The sequence below is a fragment of the Eubalaena glacialis genome, chromosome 4 (assembly GCF_028564815.1).
Source record: "Eubalaena glacialis isolate mEubGla1 chromosome 4, mEubGla1.1.hap2.+ XY, whole genome shotgun sequence".
Lineage (NCBI taxonomy): Eukaryota > Metazoa > Chordata > Mammalia > Artiodactyla > Balaenidae > Eubalaena > Eubalaena glacialis.
In genome coordinates, this window is record NC_083719.1 from 61,307,012 (window position 1) to 61,323,285 (window position 16,274).

Sequence of the window (16,274 nt, forward strand, 5' to 3'; positions counted from 1 at the left end):
AACAAAAAAGAGGAAAAACCCCCCACAAATTAGCAATAAAGGAATGAAAAAGGGGATATCACTATAAACCCTATAAACATTAAAAGGATAATAAAAGAATATTATAAACAATTCTACAAACATAAATTTAACAACTTCAACGCAATAGACTAATTTCTCAAATATCACAAACTACCCAAACTCATTCTAGCTCAAATAAATAACATAAGTAGTCCTGTAACCATTAATAATGCTGAATTCATAGTTTAAAATGTTCTGGAAAAAACCTTCCAGGCCCAGGTGGCAAATACTAATGAAAATCCCAGGAATATTTCCTACAGATGGGCAAGCTGCTTCTAAAATTTATAAGGAAGGACAAAGGAACTAGAATACATTGTGAGACACTGTTAGGAACTGAGAAGGATACTCACAATTTTTTAAATTGAACATTATAGTACCTGATCTCAAGGAAGTTATAGTAGACTTTAGATTAGCACTGAGGAGATTCCTACATGTTAGTATGAAGGGTAACAGATGATGACATACAAATTAGTACTGAGTAAACTCAAGGAGTAAGTTCTAATGGAATCTTATTTTAAAATCATCAGAGTTCTCGAGATTGGTTAAACAACAATGTGAATGTACTTAACACTACTGCACTGTACATTTCAAAATGGCTCAGATAAGTATTATATTATGTGTACTTTACCACAATAAAAAATAAAAATAGGAAATCACATCATCAACATGGCAGAATTAAGAGTTTTCTACCATCTTTCCCCCAAAGAACAGTGACTCAGACAATCACCCATGGAGGAGAGTACCTTTGTGGAAGTCTGGGAGTCCAGCAGAGAAGCTCCAGTATACTGCTGAAGCAAAAAAAAAAAAAAAAAAAATCCAAGATTGAATACATACAAAAGGGTAAAATACTGACACGTGCTGTGCAACTAGGGGCTGGGGAGTGGCTGGGAGGACAGCACCAGCACCAGGAACATGGATCCTATTAACTCTCCACAAACTCGATCAGGAAGCCTGCCAAGGAGCCGCTGGGGAGGCCTCACCTGTAGATCCCCCAACTGGCCCAAAGGCCCTCCCAATGCTCCACACACCTCACCCACACCTCATGGCTGGCTATCTACATATGTCCCTGATGGTGGTGGGAGCCTTTTTAGTGATAATGTACAGAAAGCCAGCCTGACTGCAGGATTGGGAGAAGGCACACAAACTTGAACAATCAGCATTGCCCTAGGGAAAGTAAACAGAACACTGATAGCACACAGCCTGGCTCTGCAGGATAGAAAGCGGCATACAATCTGAAGAATCCCCCCAACCCAAGAGGGAACAAGTGTGAAGCATAAATATACACAGCAAAGGTCTGGGAAAGCTGTACTCCAGAAATGAAGGAAAAATAAAGACTTTCCCATTCATGCAAAGCCTGAAGGAGTTCATCACCACTATACCTGCCTTACCAAAAATGCTGAAAGGAGTTCTTCAAGCTGAAATGAAACAGGAAATTAGTTTTCCTAATTTCACTAATTAGTAACAGAAAAATATAGAAAAGTATAAAACACATTGGTAAAGGTAAATATATAGTCAAATTCAGCATACGGTGGTGTGTTAATCACTTGACTCTAAACAAAAGACAAAAGTACTGGGGGTTTCCCTGGTGGCGCAGTGGTTGAGAGTCTGCCTGCCAATGCAGGGGACACAGGTTCGAGCTCTGGTCCGGGAAGGTCCCACATGCCACGGAGCAACTGGGCCCGTGAGCCACAACTACTGAGCCTGCGCTTCTGGAGCCTGTGCTCCGCAACAAGAGAGGCCGCGACAGTGAGAGGCCCGCGCCCACGATGAAGAGTGGCCCCCACTCGCCGCAACCAGAGAAAGCCCTCTCACAGAAACGAAGACCCAACACAGACAAAAATTAATTAATTAATTAATTTTTTTAAAAAAGACAAAAGTACTAAAAACTATAGCTACAATAATTTGTTAATGGAAGCATAATATAAAAAGATGTAAATTGTGACACCAGACACAAAATGTGGGGGTAGTAAAAGGGTAAAGTTCTGTGTGCTGTTGAAGTTAAGTTCTTATCAGTTTAAAAAAGACTTATATCTATAGGATGTTTTATGTAAGCCTCATGGTAACCACAAAACAAAAACCTACAGTAGATACACAATGATAAAGAGAAGGAAATCAAAGAAAAAGACGTATGGAAAGTCACAAATCCACAAAGAAAGACAGCAAAAAGGAAGAAAGGAAAAGGCATTTGTAAGTTCTTTCCTATCAATAATTACTTTAAATGTAAATGGACTAAGTTCTCCACTCAAAAGGCATAGAGTGGCTAAACAGATTTTTAGGAAACAAACAAACGCAAGTATACTCAGCCAACAAAAGACTCACTTCAGCTTTAAAGACACACACACTCAAAGTGAAGACATAGAAAAAGATAGTCAATGCAAGAGGAAACCAAAAAACAGCTAGAGTAGTCATACTTATATCAGACAACACAGGTTTTAAGTCAAAAACTAACAAGAGACAAAGAAGGTCATTATATAATAATAAAGGGGTCAATTCATCAAGAGGATATAACAATTGTAAATATGTATGCACACAAATTGGAGAACTTAAATATATTAAGCAAATACTAACAGATCTTAAGGGAGAAATTAGACAACTATACATACAATAACAGTAGGGGATTTCAATACCCCACTTTCAACACGTCATCCAGTTAACAAATCAACAAGGAAACACTGCACCTGAATTACAGTTTACCAATGGGCATAACAGACATATACAGAACATTCCATCCAACAGCAGTTGAATACACATTCTTCTCAAGTGTACGCAAAACATTCTCCAGGATAGATCATACGTTAGGTCACAAAACAAGTCTTGGCAAATTTAACAACATTGAAATTGCAAATATGATTAAAATCATACCAAGTGGGTTTCCCTGGTGGCACAGTGGTTAAGAATCTGCCTGCAAACGCAAGGGACACGGGTTCGAGCCCTGGTCCGGAAAGATCCCACATGCCATGGAGCAACTAAGCCCATGTGTCATTACTGAGCCTGCGCTATAGAGCCCACGAGCCACAACTACTGAACCCGCATACTGCGCGCCTAGAGCCCAGGCTCTGCAACAAGAAAAGCTACCACACTGAGAAGTCTGTGCACCACAAGAGTATCCCCCACTCAACACAACTTGAGAAAGCCTGCACACAGCAACAAACACCCAACGCAGCCATAAATAAATAAATAATTAATTAAATTTATATTAAAAAAAGAATCTGCCTGCCTATGAAGGGGACACGGGTTCGAGCACTGGTCTGGGAAGATCCCACATGCCGTGGAGCAACTAAGCCCGTGCGCCACAACTACTGAGCCTGCACTCTAGAGCCCGCAAGCCACAACTACTGAGCCCATGTGCCACAACTACTGAAGCCTGCGTACCTAGAGCCCGTGCTCCACAAGAGAAGCCACCGCAATGAGAAGCCCGCGCACCACAACAAAGAGTGGTGTCCGCTCACCGCAAGTAGAGAAAGTCACGCACAGCAATGAAGAACCAAAGCAGCCAAAAATAAATTTATTTTAAAAAAAAACATACCAAGTATCTCTTCTGACCACGATACTATGAAACTAGAAACAAGAACAGGATATAAACTGCAAACTTCAAAAATATGTGGAAATTAAACAACACACACCTGAATAAACAATAGGTCAACACAGAAAGCAAAAATGAGATTTAAAAATATCTGGAAGCAAATGAAAAAGTAAGCATCAAACCAAAACTTATGAAATGGAGCAAAAGCTGTTCTAAGAGGGAACTTCATAGTAGTAAACACCAATATTTAAAAAAGAAAGGTGATGATACTATAAAGTTACAGGAATCAAAACAGTATGGTACTGGCACAAAGGCAGACTTAAAGATCAATGGAACAGGATAGAAAGCCCAGAAATAAACCCATGCACCTACGGTCAATTAATCTATGACAAACAAGGCAAGAATATACAATGGAGAAAAGACAGGCTCTTCAATAAGTGGTGCTGGGAAAACTAGACAGCTACATGTAAAAGAATGAAATTAGAACATTCTCTAACACCATACACAAAAATAAACTCAAAATGGATTAAAGACCTAAATGTAAGACCAGAAACGATAAAACTCTTAGAGGAAAACACAGGCAGAACACTCTTTGACATAAATTGCAGCAATATCTTTTTGGATCCACCTCCTCGATCAATGAAAATAAAAACAAAAATAAACAAATGGGACTAAATTAAACTTAAAAGCTTTTGCACAGCAAAGGAAACCATAAACAAAACAAAAAGACAACCTACAAATTGGGAGAAAATACTTGCAAATGATACAACAAACAAAGGATTAACCTCCAAAATATACAAGCAGCTCATACAGCTCAATATCAAAAACAAACAAACAAACAACCACAAACACTGCAATCAAAAAATGGGCAGAAGATCTAAACAGACATTTCTCCAGGAAGACATACAGATGGCCAAAAAGCACATGAAAAGATGCTCAACATTGCTAATGATTACAGAAATGTAAATCAAAACTACAATGAGGTATCACCTCACAACTGTCAGAAGAGCCACATCAAAAAGTCTACAGGCACAGTGATTAAGAATCTGCCTGCCAATGCAGGGGACACGGGTTCGAGCCCTGGTCCGGGAAGATCCCACATGCCGTGGAACAACTAAGCCCGTGCGCCATAACTACTGAGCCTGCGCTCTAGAGCCCGCAAGCCACAACTACTGAACCCACGTGTCACAACTACTGAAGCCCATGCGCCTAGAGCCCATGCTCTGCAACGAGAAGCCACTGCAATGAGAAGCCTGCACACCTCAACAAAGAGTAGCCCCTGCTCGCTGCAATTAAAGAAAGCCCACGCGCAGCAAGGAAGACCCAACACAGCCAAAAATAATCAATTAATTTTAAAAAATTATTTTAAAAAGTCTACAAACAATACATGCTGGAGAGGCTGTGGAGAAAAGGGAACACTCTTACACTGTTGGTGGGAATGTAAATTGGTACAGCCACTATGTTAAACAGTATGGAGGTTCCTTAAAAAACAAAAAATACAATTACCATATGATCCAGCAATCCCACTCCGGGCATATATCGGGAGAAAATTCTAACTCGAAAAGACACATGCACCCCAATGTTCATAGCAGCACTATTTACAACAGCCAAGACATGGAAGCAACCTAAATGTCCATCGACAGATGAATGGATAAAGAAGATGTGGTACATATTATATAATGGAATATTACTCAGCCATAAAAAAGAATGACAGTGCCATTTGCAAGTACATGGATGCAACTAGAGATTATCATATTAAATTAAGTCAGAGAAAGACAAATATCATATGATATCACTTATATGTGGAATCTACAAAAGGGATACAAATGAACTTATTTACAAAACAGAAACAGACTCACAGACTTAGAAAACAAACTTATAGTTAGCGAAGAGGAAAGGTGGTGGGGGAAGGACAAATTGGGAGGTTGGGATTAACATATATACACTATGATACATAAAACAGATAATTAACAAGGACCTACTGTATAGCACAGGGAACTCTACTCAGTACTCTGTAATAACCTGTATGGGAAAAGAATCTGAAAAAAGAATAGATATACGTATATATATAACTAAGTCACTTTGCTGTACACCTGAAACTTAACAACAACACTGTAAATCAACTACACTCCAATATAAAATAAAAATTAAAAAAAAGAAAGAAAAGATCTCAAATAAACAGCCTAACTTAATACCTCAAAGAACTAGACAAAAAAAGAATAAACTAAGCCCAAATTTAGTAAAAGGAAGAAAATAACAAAGATAAGAACAGAGATTAATGAAACAGACACTAGAAAAACAATAGAAAAGATCCATGTAACTAAGAGTTGGTTTTTGGAAAAGAAACAAAATTAACAACCTTCATCTAGACTAATAATAAAACAAAGAGGAGTCAAAGAAAATCACAAGTAAAAGAGAAACTATTACAGTTGATACCACATTAACACAAATGATCACAAGAGACTGCTATGAACAATTATATGCCAACAAATCGGATAATCTAGAATAAATAGGAAAAGTCCTAGAAACCTCCCAACAAAGAAAAGCCCAGGACCAAATGGTTTCACTGGTGAATTCTACCAAAGAGTTGAAGAAGAATTGATAGCAATCCTTCTCAAACTCTTCCAAAAAACTGAAGAGGAGGGAACATTCGCAAACTCATTTTATGAGGCCGGCATTACCCTGACACCAAAGCCAGATAAAGTCACTGCAAGAAAACTACAGACCGGCATCCTGATGACCACAGATGCAAAAATTCTCATCAAAATATTAACCAAATTCAACAGCACAATAAAAGGAACACACACCATGATCAAGTGGGAATTCTTCCAAGGATGCAAGGATGGTTCAACGTTCACAAATCAATAAATGTGATATGCCACATTAATAGAATGAGTGATAAAAATCATACAATCATCTCAATAAATGCAGAAAAGCACTTGACACAATTCAACATTCTTTCATGATAAAAACTCTCAACAGTATTAGAAGTCCTAGCCAGAGCAATTAGGCAAGAAAAAAAAAAATAAACAAAAGGCATCCAAATTGGAAAGAAAGAAATATAACTGTCAATACCCACAGAAAACATGATTTCATATATAGAAAACCCTAAAAACTCCACCAAAAACTATTAGAAATAATAAATAAGGAAAGCTGCAAGAAAGAAATCAATACACAAAAATCTGTTGTATTTCTATATACTAACAATGAGTTATTAGAAAAAGAAATTAAGAAACAATCTCATTTATAATCATAACAAAAAGAATAAAACACCTAGTAATACATTTAACCAAGGAGGTGAAAGACTTATACACTGAAACTACGAGACATTGTTGAAAGAAACGGAGGACAAAAATAAATGGAAAGATATTCTGTGCTCATGGATTGGAAGAATTAACACTGATAAAGTGTCCATATTGCCTAAAGCAATTTACAGATTCAATGCAATTCTTATAAAAACCCTAAAGACATTTTTCACAGAAATGGAACAAAAAATTATAAAATGTATATGGAACCACAGAAGACCCTGAAGAGCAAAAGCAACCTGAAAAAAAGAGCAAAGCTGAAAGTATCACACACCTTGATCTCACACTATATTGCAAAACCATAGTAATCAAAATATAATGGTTTTATATATAGATCAATGGAACAGAATTGAGAGCCCAGAAATAAACTCATGCATACATGGACAATTAATTTACAACAAAGAACATACAATGGAGAAGGAACAGTCTCTTCAATAAGTGGTGCTGGGGGGACTTCCCTGGCACTCCAGTGGTTAAGACGCTGCACTTCCATTGCAGGGAGCGCAGGTTCGATCCCTGGTCAAGGAACTAAGATCTCGCATGCTGCGTGGTGCGCCAAAAAAAAAAAAGAAGAAAGAAGAAAGAAAAAAGAATGGTGTTGGGAAAACTGGAAAGCTTCATGCAAAAAAAAAAAAAAGACCACTATCTCAGAACATATACACAAAAATTAACTCAAAATGGATTAAAGACATGAAGACAGACCTGAAACCATAAAACTCCTAGAAGAAAACATAGGCAGTATGCTCTTTGACATCAGTCTTAGTAATATCTTTCTAGATATGTGTGATGTTGGAAAAGCTGGACAGCCGCATGTAAATCAATGAAGTTAGAACACTCCCTCACACCATACACAAAAATAAACTAAAAATGTCTTAAAGGCTTAAATATAAGACAGGACACCATAAAAACTCCTAGAAGAGAACACAGGCAAAACATTCTCTGACATAAATTGTACCAATGTTTTCTTAGGTCAGTCTCCCAAGGCAATAGAAATAAAAGCAAAAATAAACAAATGGGACCTAATCAAACTTTCAAGCTTTTGCATAGCAAAGGAAACTATCAACAAGACGAAAAGACAACCTATGGAATGGGAGAAAATATTTGCAAACGATGCAACCAACAAGGTACTAATATCCAAAATACACAAACAGCTCTTACAGCTCAATATCAAAAAAAAAAAACCCAATCAAAAAATAGGCATAAGACCTAAATAGACATTTCTCCAAAGAAGATATACAGATGGCCAACAGGCACATGAAAAGATGCTTAACATCTCTAATGATTAGAGAAATGCAAATCAAAACTATAATAAGGTACCACATCACACTGGTCAGAATGGTTATCATCAAACAGATAAACAAAATATGGTATATCCATTAAAATAGAGTATTGCTCAGACATAAAAGGAAATTAAGTACTGATACATGCTACAACACGGATGAACCTTGAAAACATTATGCTAAGTTGAAAGAAGCCAGTCACAAAAAAACTACATACATACCACATAATTCCATTCGTATGAAAGTCCAGAACAGAGAAATTTATACAGAAGGTAGGTTAGCGATTGCTTAGGACTGGGGGAAGGGGGTCAGAGCAATGGTAACTAAAAGATACAAGGTTTATTCTCGAGGTGATAAAAACATTCTAAAATTGACTGTGGTAACAGTTGCATGTATCTGTAAAGATATTAAAAAGCATTGAAGGCTTCCCTAGCGGCGCAGTGGTTGAGAATCTGCCTGCCAATGCAGGGGACACGGGTTCGAGCCCTGGTCTGGGAAGATCCCACATGCCACAGAGCAACTAGGCCCGTGAGCCACAATTACTGAGCCTGCGCGTCTGGAGCCTGTGCTCCACAACAAGAGAGGCCGCGATAATGAGAGGCCCGCGCGCCGCGATGAAGAGTGGCCCCCACTTGCCGCAACTAGAGAAAGCCCTCGCACAGAAACGAAGACCCAACACAGCCATAAATAAATAAATAAAGCATTGAATTGTACACTTTAAATGGGTTAATGTATGTGATTTGTATCTCAATAAAGCTATTTTTAAAATTCAAGTCATTAAGATATCTATTGGCTACCTGAAGTTGTCACTTAATCTTGCTTCTCTGCCAACATACGAAAGTGAGTCTCTAATAGAACCTCTTGAGAAACTTCCCCTTCATATCTCACTGACCAGGACTGGGTCTCTTTCCCCTTTCTAACCCTATCACTAGTATGGAACTGGCACCACCAGACTGGATCACGATTTACCCCATGGGAGATGGGTCAATTCCTAAATAAAATTAAGGTTCTGCCAACAACAGTGAAGAAGAGAATGGCTGTGGCATAAGACATCAGTAATGTTTGCCATGCACTTACTTAGCATTTTCAGGTTTCAATCTCTTTCCACTACCCTAATTTTTCCTCATAACCACCTATGAAGTTGGCAGGAAAAATAGCTTCATTTAACAGATAATGAAACTAAGTCTCAAAGATGTGAAGTAACTTAATCATGGTTACACTACCTGTTAAGCGATGGAGCTAGGATTCAAACCCAGGTTTTTCTGACTCAAGGCTTTAAATTAAAATTTTAAAAACCACACCCCTACTAATTAGGATTTACACTAAATGAAGCATTACTTATAACTTTTAGAACTTCCCACTGAAAGATCCTTTAGGTCACAATTCTTATTTAAAGTTCTCTTTTACTTTCCCCTCCAACAAACACAACCAGTTATAGTTCATTCTCCCCAGCTGACCTCTTTTCAACACACTCCATTGCATCAATATATCCTGTGCTCTCATTCAAACAAGGAATTGTTCAGCTAAGGATGTTGCATTCCCACTAAAGAGTCCGTTGTATATTTTATGGAATTAAGCAGAATGCAGCAGAATTTTAAATTGAGTTCTCAGTCTCTATCGCTAATGGCTTTTCATTCATAATTACAGTGTTTGTAATGAGTGTATTGGTGGTGACAGAAATCGACCATAAGATATTCCATTGTCTGCATTAGTTTCAGACTCTTATTTAATGACTTATTAATCAACCATAGTCAGTCAATAGTGTATCACATTAATTCTCTGAACAACACAAGCAAAGAATTTTTATTTTCTCTCCATGTAACCCATGGAGCAATCTTTAACAATATGAATCTGTTCAAACATCCATCCACAGTTCCATTACAATTGCAGTTCTATTAGTAAAGGTCAGCTTAGGTTAGTTCACTGTCAGCAGCTAGAAAGTGCAAGAATAGATGAGCTTAATTGCTTTATTGTTACTATCACTGTAACTGTTTAGAATTCTGGTACATAAAACTTCTGAGATACTAAATCTCCACTGAGGTTACCAACAAGCATTACTTAAGTTTGGATTCTTACCCAGAAGCCACCCTAATTATTAATACTACAGATGAGCACATTTAAGACACTTCATAAATCAGTAATACATAATGTATATTATACTTACTTTACCACTTATTCCACTTTTACCATCCTTAGGGGTTTAAGCAGTTAATCAATCAATGAATACAATATTCCATTGCACATACACAGCCAGTAACTATTGATACAGAACAACAGTATTATGCCTTTAGCAAGACTGAAGAGGGAAAAACTAAAATGAATTTATAATTTTGCTAGTTTAGTTGTTTATCTAGAACAGTGATTCCCAACTTTGCTGCACACTAGAATTACATGAAGAGTTTTTAAAATATATTGATGCTTGTATCCCACCCAGAATCTGATGTAACTGGCATAGGGAGCAGCTTGGGCATCAGATTTTTTGATATTCCCCAAATGACTGTAATATGAACCTAAAGTTAAGAAAAGCGAAGGTTTGTAATTGTGTGTATGTCTGTGTATCTGTGTGTGTGAGTATGCATGTTGGGAGCTGTTAAGACGAGAGGGAGAACAAGTAGAAGTCTTTGGGACATAAAACTGGGGTGGAGACCTCAACTTTCCTAGTAGCAGAATGATTTTTTAAATTCTGAAAATAGAAATCAGTAATTGATATATAAATGCATTATCATATTGAACACTCACATATAATATTCTTACTAGATGCCAAGCCCTGTTTCTAGCCCTCAGGGAATCTTAAGTAGCAGTGGAAATTTTCTGATTAAGACAGAATAAAAAGGCTTATGTTTTTTCCTACTTGATTGCAGCCTAAAGGCCAAATATAAATAATTATGATTTTATTCCATAGATGCTAGCTAAAACACTCTTAAGTCTCTATCATATTTTGAGTATACATGGATTTGTTCCACCTCTATATTCTTGGAGTGAGCAACTACATGTGAACTACATGGCATATGTACTTCTCTACATTTTCTTCTGTTGTCCCCTGTTTAAGGAAATCTTATAAAGATTCCTGAGCTTAATTCATAGATTCCAGTGTCTTATTACTGCTTGGCACTCTACAGATCTGTGCATCTGCCAGTGATAACCTGAATTCTTCACTGGCATTGCCTTTCTTATGTTGCTAGTGGTCAGCATTCACCATATAACTAAATTAGCTCTTAAAATCTGTAATGCAACCTCCTCCCTTCTTTCAAGATTAGAAAATAAGAGCAGAAAAATTCATAGCTGTCTAGACACACTGCCATAGCCACAGATCCTGATCCTGCCCCTTTTTCCAATTAACAAAACGTTTCCTTGGGAACTAAATTACTATTCCCCATTCATCCATCTGCTTCCTTCCTCCTTGCATTCAGTGAAGGTATAAAAAGTATTTTGCAAACGATAACACAGATGACATAAAGAAGTTGCCCAGTTTTTCCAAACCAGTCCTTTAAAAGGGCTACTTATGCTTTTTTCCTTCATAAAAACTTAAACATACTTTAACAGAACAATTTCCAAACACTGTTAATCATTTCCACATAGTATTTGCCAGATTTTACATATGGTTTTTAAATGTTCACGAGCCTAATTCATTTTTCTAGCTCCTTTGATTAGGAAAGACCCTCTGAATGATAGAAAACCTTCCCCTCTCCACTATTAAACTCCTTTGCACATGCCGACAGAAGCCTTTCTTCATCAAGGAATGCTTAATCAAACATTTTTCTTTATTTTGTTCTACAAAAGCTTTTTTTTCTTTCTTGTACTGTAAGAATCAAAACTTCCCGACATGTGTAATGCTATTAGTTTTATATGTTAATATAATAAAAAAATAACATTTTTTTTTTAATTTCATAAAAGTAATTATAGCACCATGTAGAAAATTGAGAAAATTTATGAGGGGAAAAAAAATCACATAATCCTACCATCATTTAAATCATTCTTAGCATTTTGATGTATTCCTTCCAGCCTTTCTTTCTGTACACTACTGCACATAATCACACTGTAGATTCATTTTTGTACCCTGTGTTTTCCAGTTACTACAACCTAAGCATTTTCCATGTTATTACTACATAATGTTTCTATCCATTCTCCTGGTTAACTTCTTCCCATTCTGCAGATCTCAATTCAAATGTCACATCTTTAATGATGCCTATCCTCTTTTTCATAATAAATTTATTTATTTTATTTATTTTATTTTTGGCTGCATTGGGTCTTTGTTGCTGTGTGCAGGCTTTTCTCTAGTTGTGGCAAGTGGGGGCTACTCTTCGTTGCAGTGCATGGGCTTCTCAATGTGGTGGTTTCTCTTGTTGTGGAGCATGGGCTCTAGGCGTGCGGGCTTCAGTAGTTGTGGCACGTGGGCTCAGTAGTTGTGGCTCGCGGGCTCTAGAGCACAGGCTCATTAGTTGTGGTGCACGGGCTTAGTTGCTCCGAGGCATGTGGGATCTTCCCAGACCAGGGCTCAAACCCGTGTCCCCTGCATTGGCAGGCAGATTCTTAACCACTGCGCCAGCACAGAAGCCCTAATGATGCCTATCTTAACATCTCAGTCTACATCACGTTATGTTATTTGCTTTCATAGAACCATGTTCCTTTCCTACAGAGCACTAACCATAATGTAATTATTTCTTTTTTTTTTAATTTTAATTTTTTGGTCACACCACATGAGGCATGCGGGATGCAGGATCTTAGTTCCCCAACCAGAGATCAAAACCATGCTCCCTGCAGTGGAAGCGTGGAGTCTTAATCACTGGACCACAAGGGAAGTCCCCATAGTGTAATTATTTCATCATCTGTCTTTCCCACAAGACTATAAGCTCCAAGAGAACCAAGACCATGTCTGTCTATTTTGCCCATCATTGTACAACGTGAACAAACCCTGTGATGTAGCAGACACTCACATTTGACAAATATTTTTTGACATGGCACTGTGTGCCAACAAATATAATCTGTTGAATAAGTAATCCTCATTTTCAATGGTCATTTGACAATTTGTCTGATATATACTATCATATATCATTTAACCAATCCCTATTGTTGGACATTTAGATCATTTACAATCTGTCACCATTATTAATAATGCCTCAATGAGTATCTTTGTGTGCATAACATTTTCAATGTTTACAATTATTTCCCTAGAACTCTTTCCCAGGAACAGTTGGATCAAAAGGCAAACACATTCTTATGGCACCTAACACATATTTCCAAAATGTTTTCCAATTTATGTTGCCACAAGCAATAACTTGGTGTACCAATTCCCTTTTTTAAAAAGGTTTTTGTTAAGTTACTAATAGATACAGGATATTTTATTGTTCTAATCTGCATTTTTAGTTTTAGGTTGAATATTTTTCTTATGTGTATTATTTGTAGTATTTACCATGCTATCATGATGATGGTATTATGAGAACAGACTAAACTAATGCAGTAGATAAATAGATGGATGTGCTATACAAAAATCAATTTGAAAACATGAATACACTTTTAGTTACTGCAATCATCAAGTGAATCTGTATTTTCCATGACAATTTTGTTAGTTGGTATTAAATTCAGCTACAAGTCGTAGAAATCCCAAAGTAATTGTACCATAATAGAAGTTGATTTCTCTCTCAGGTAAGTGGTCTAGAGCTGTTATGGCACTCCACAGACCCTGGCTCCTTCCATATAGATGTACTCTATGTGGCCTCTACCTTGCAGCCCAAGACAGCAGCATCTTTGTTCCAGGCAGCAGGACAGATAAAGGGATGAAGAAGAGGAGGCAAATGGTGTGTGCCACCTGTCTCTTAAGAATGTTTTCCAAGGAGGAGCTTCAAGATGGCGGAAGAGTAAGAAATGGAGATCACCTTCCTCCCCACAAATACATCAGAAATACATCTACATGTGGAACAACCCCTACAAAACACCTACTGAACGTTGGCAGAAGAACACAGACCACCCAAAAGGGTCTTGGTGCTCCGACCGGGTGTCAGGCCTGTGCCTCTGAGGTGGGAGAGCCGAGTTCAGGACACTGGTCCACCAGTGACCTCCCAGCTCCACGTAATATCAAACAGCGAAAATCTACCTGAGATCTCCATCTCAAAACCAAGACCCAGCTCCACTCAACGACCAGCAAGCTCCAGTGATGGACACCCTATGCCAAAAAACTACCAAGACAGGAACACAACCCCACCCATTAGCAGAGACGCTACCTAAAATCATAAAAAGGTCACAGGCCTTTGGGGTCAAAACACACCACCAGACGCAGACCTGCCCACCAGAAAGACAAGATCCAGCCTCATCCACCAGAACACAGGCACTAGTCCCCTCCACCAGGAGGCCTACACAGCCCACTTGAACCAACCTTAGCCACTGGGGGCAGACACCAAAAACAACAGGAACTACGAACCTGCAGCCTGCGAAAAGGATACCCCAAACACAGTAAGTTAAGCAAAATGAGAAGACAGAGAACACATAGCAGATGAAGGAGCAAGGTAAAAACCCACCAGACCAAGCAAATGAAGACGAAATAGGCAGTCTACCTGAAAAAGAATTCAGAATAATGAGAGTAAAGATGATCCAAAACCTTGGAAATAGAATGGAGAAAACACAAGAAACGTTTAACAAGCACCTGGAAGAACTAAAGAGCAAACAAACAATGATGAACAACACAATAAATGAAATTTAAAATTCTCTAGAAGGAATCAATAGCAGAATAACTGAGGTAGAAGAACAGATAAGTGACCTGGAAGATAAAATAGTGGAAATAACTACTGCAGAACAAAATAAAGAAAAAAGAATGAAAAGAACTGAGGACAGTCTCAGAGACCTCTGGGACAACATTAACAAACCAAAATTCGAATTATAGGGGTTCCAGAAGAAGAAGAGAAAAAGAAAGGGACTAAGAAAATATTTGAAGAGATTATAGTTGAAAACTTCCCTAATATGGGAAAGGAAATAGTTAATCAAGTCCAGGAAGCGCAGAGAGTCCCATACAGGATAAAGCCAAGGAGAAACACGCCAAGACACATACTAATCAAACTATCAAAAATTAAATACAAAGGAAATATATTAAAAGCAGCAAGGGAAAAACAACAAATAACATACAAGAGAACCCCCATAAGGTTAACAGCTGATCTTTCGGCAGAAACTCTGCAAGCCAGAAGGCAGTAGCAGGACATATTTAAAGTGATAAAAGGGAAAAACCTACAACCAAGATTACTCTACCCAGCAAGGATCTCATTCAGATTCGACGGAGAAATTAAAATCTTTACCGAAAAGCAAAAGCTAAGAGAGTTCAGCACCACCAAACCAGCTTTACAACAAATGCTAAAGGAACTTCTCTAGGCAGGAAACACAGGAGAAGGAAAAGACCTACGATAACAAACCCCAAGCAATTAAGAAAATGGTAGGAGGAACATACATATCGATAATTACCTTAAATGTAAATGGATTAAATGCTCCAACCAAAAGACATAGACTAGCTAAATGGATACAAAAACAAGACCCGTATACATGCTGTCTACAAGAGACCCACTTTAGACCTAGGGACACATACAGACTGAAAGTGAGGGGATGGAAAAAGATATTCCGTGCAAATGGAAATCAAAAGAAAGCTGGAGCAGCAATTCTCATATCAGACAAAACAGACTTTAAAACAAACACTAATACAAGAGACAAAGAAGGACACTACATAATGATCAAGGGATCAATCCAAGAAAAAGATATAACAATTGTAAATATTTATGCACCCAACTTAGGAGCACCTCAATACATAAGGTGCTGTATATGCTAACACACATAAAAGGGGAAATCAACAGTAACACAGTAATAGTAGGGGACTTTAACACCCCACTTTCACCAGTGGACAGATCACCCAAAATGAAAATAAGGAAACACAAGCTTTAAATGACACATTAAACAAGATGGGATTAATTGATATTTATAGGACATTCCATCCAAAAACAACAGAATACACTTTCTTCTCAAGTGCTCGTGTAACATTCTCCAGGATAGATCATATCTTGGGTCACAAATCAAGCCTTGGTAAATTTAAGAAAACTGAAATCGTATCAAGTATCTTTTCCAACCACAACGCTA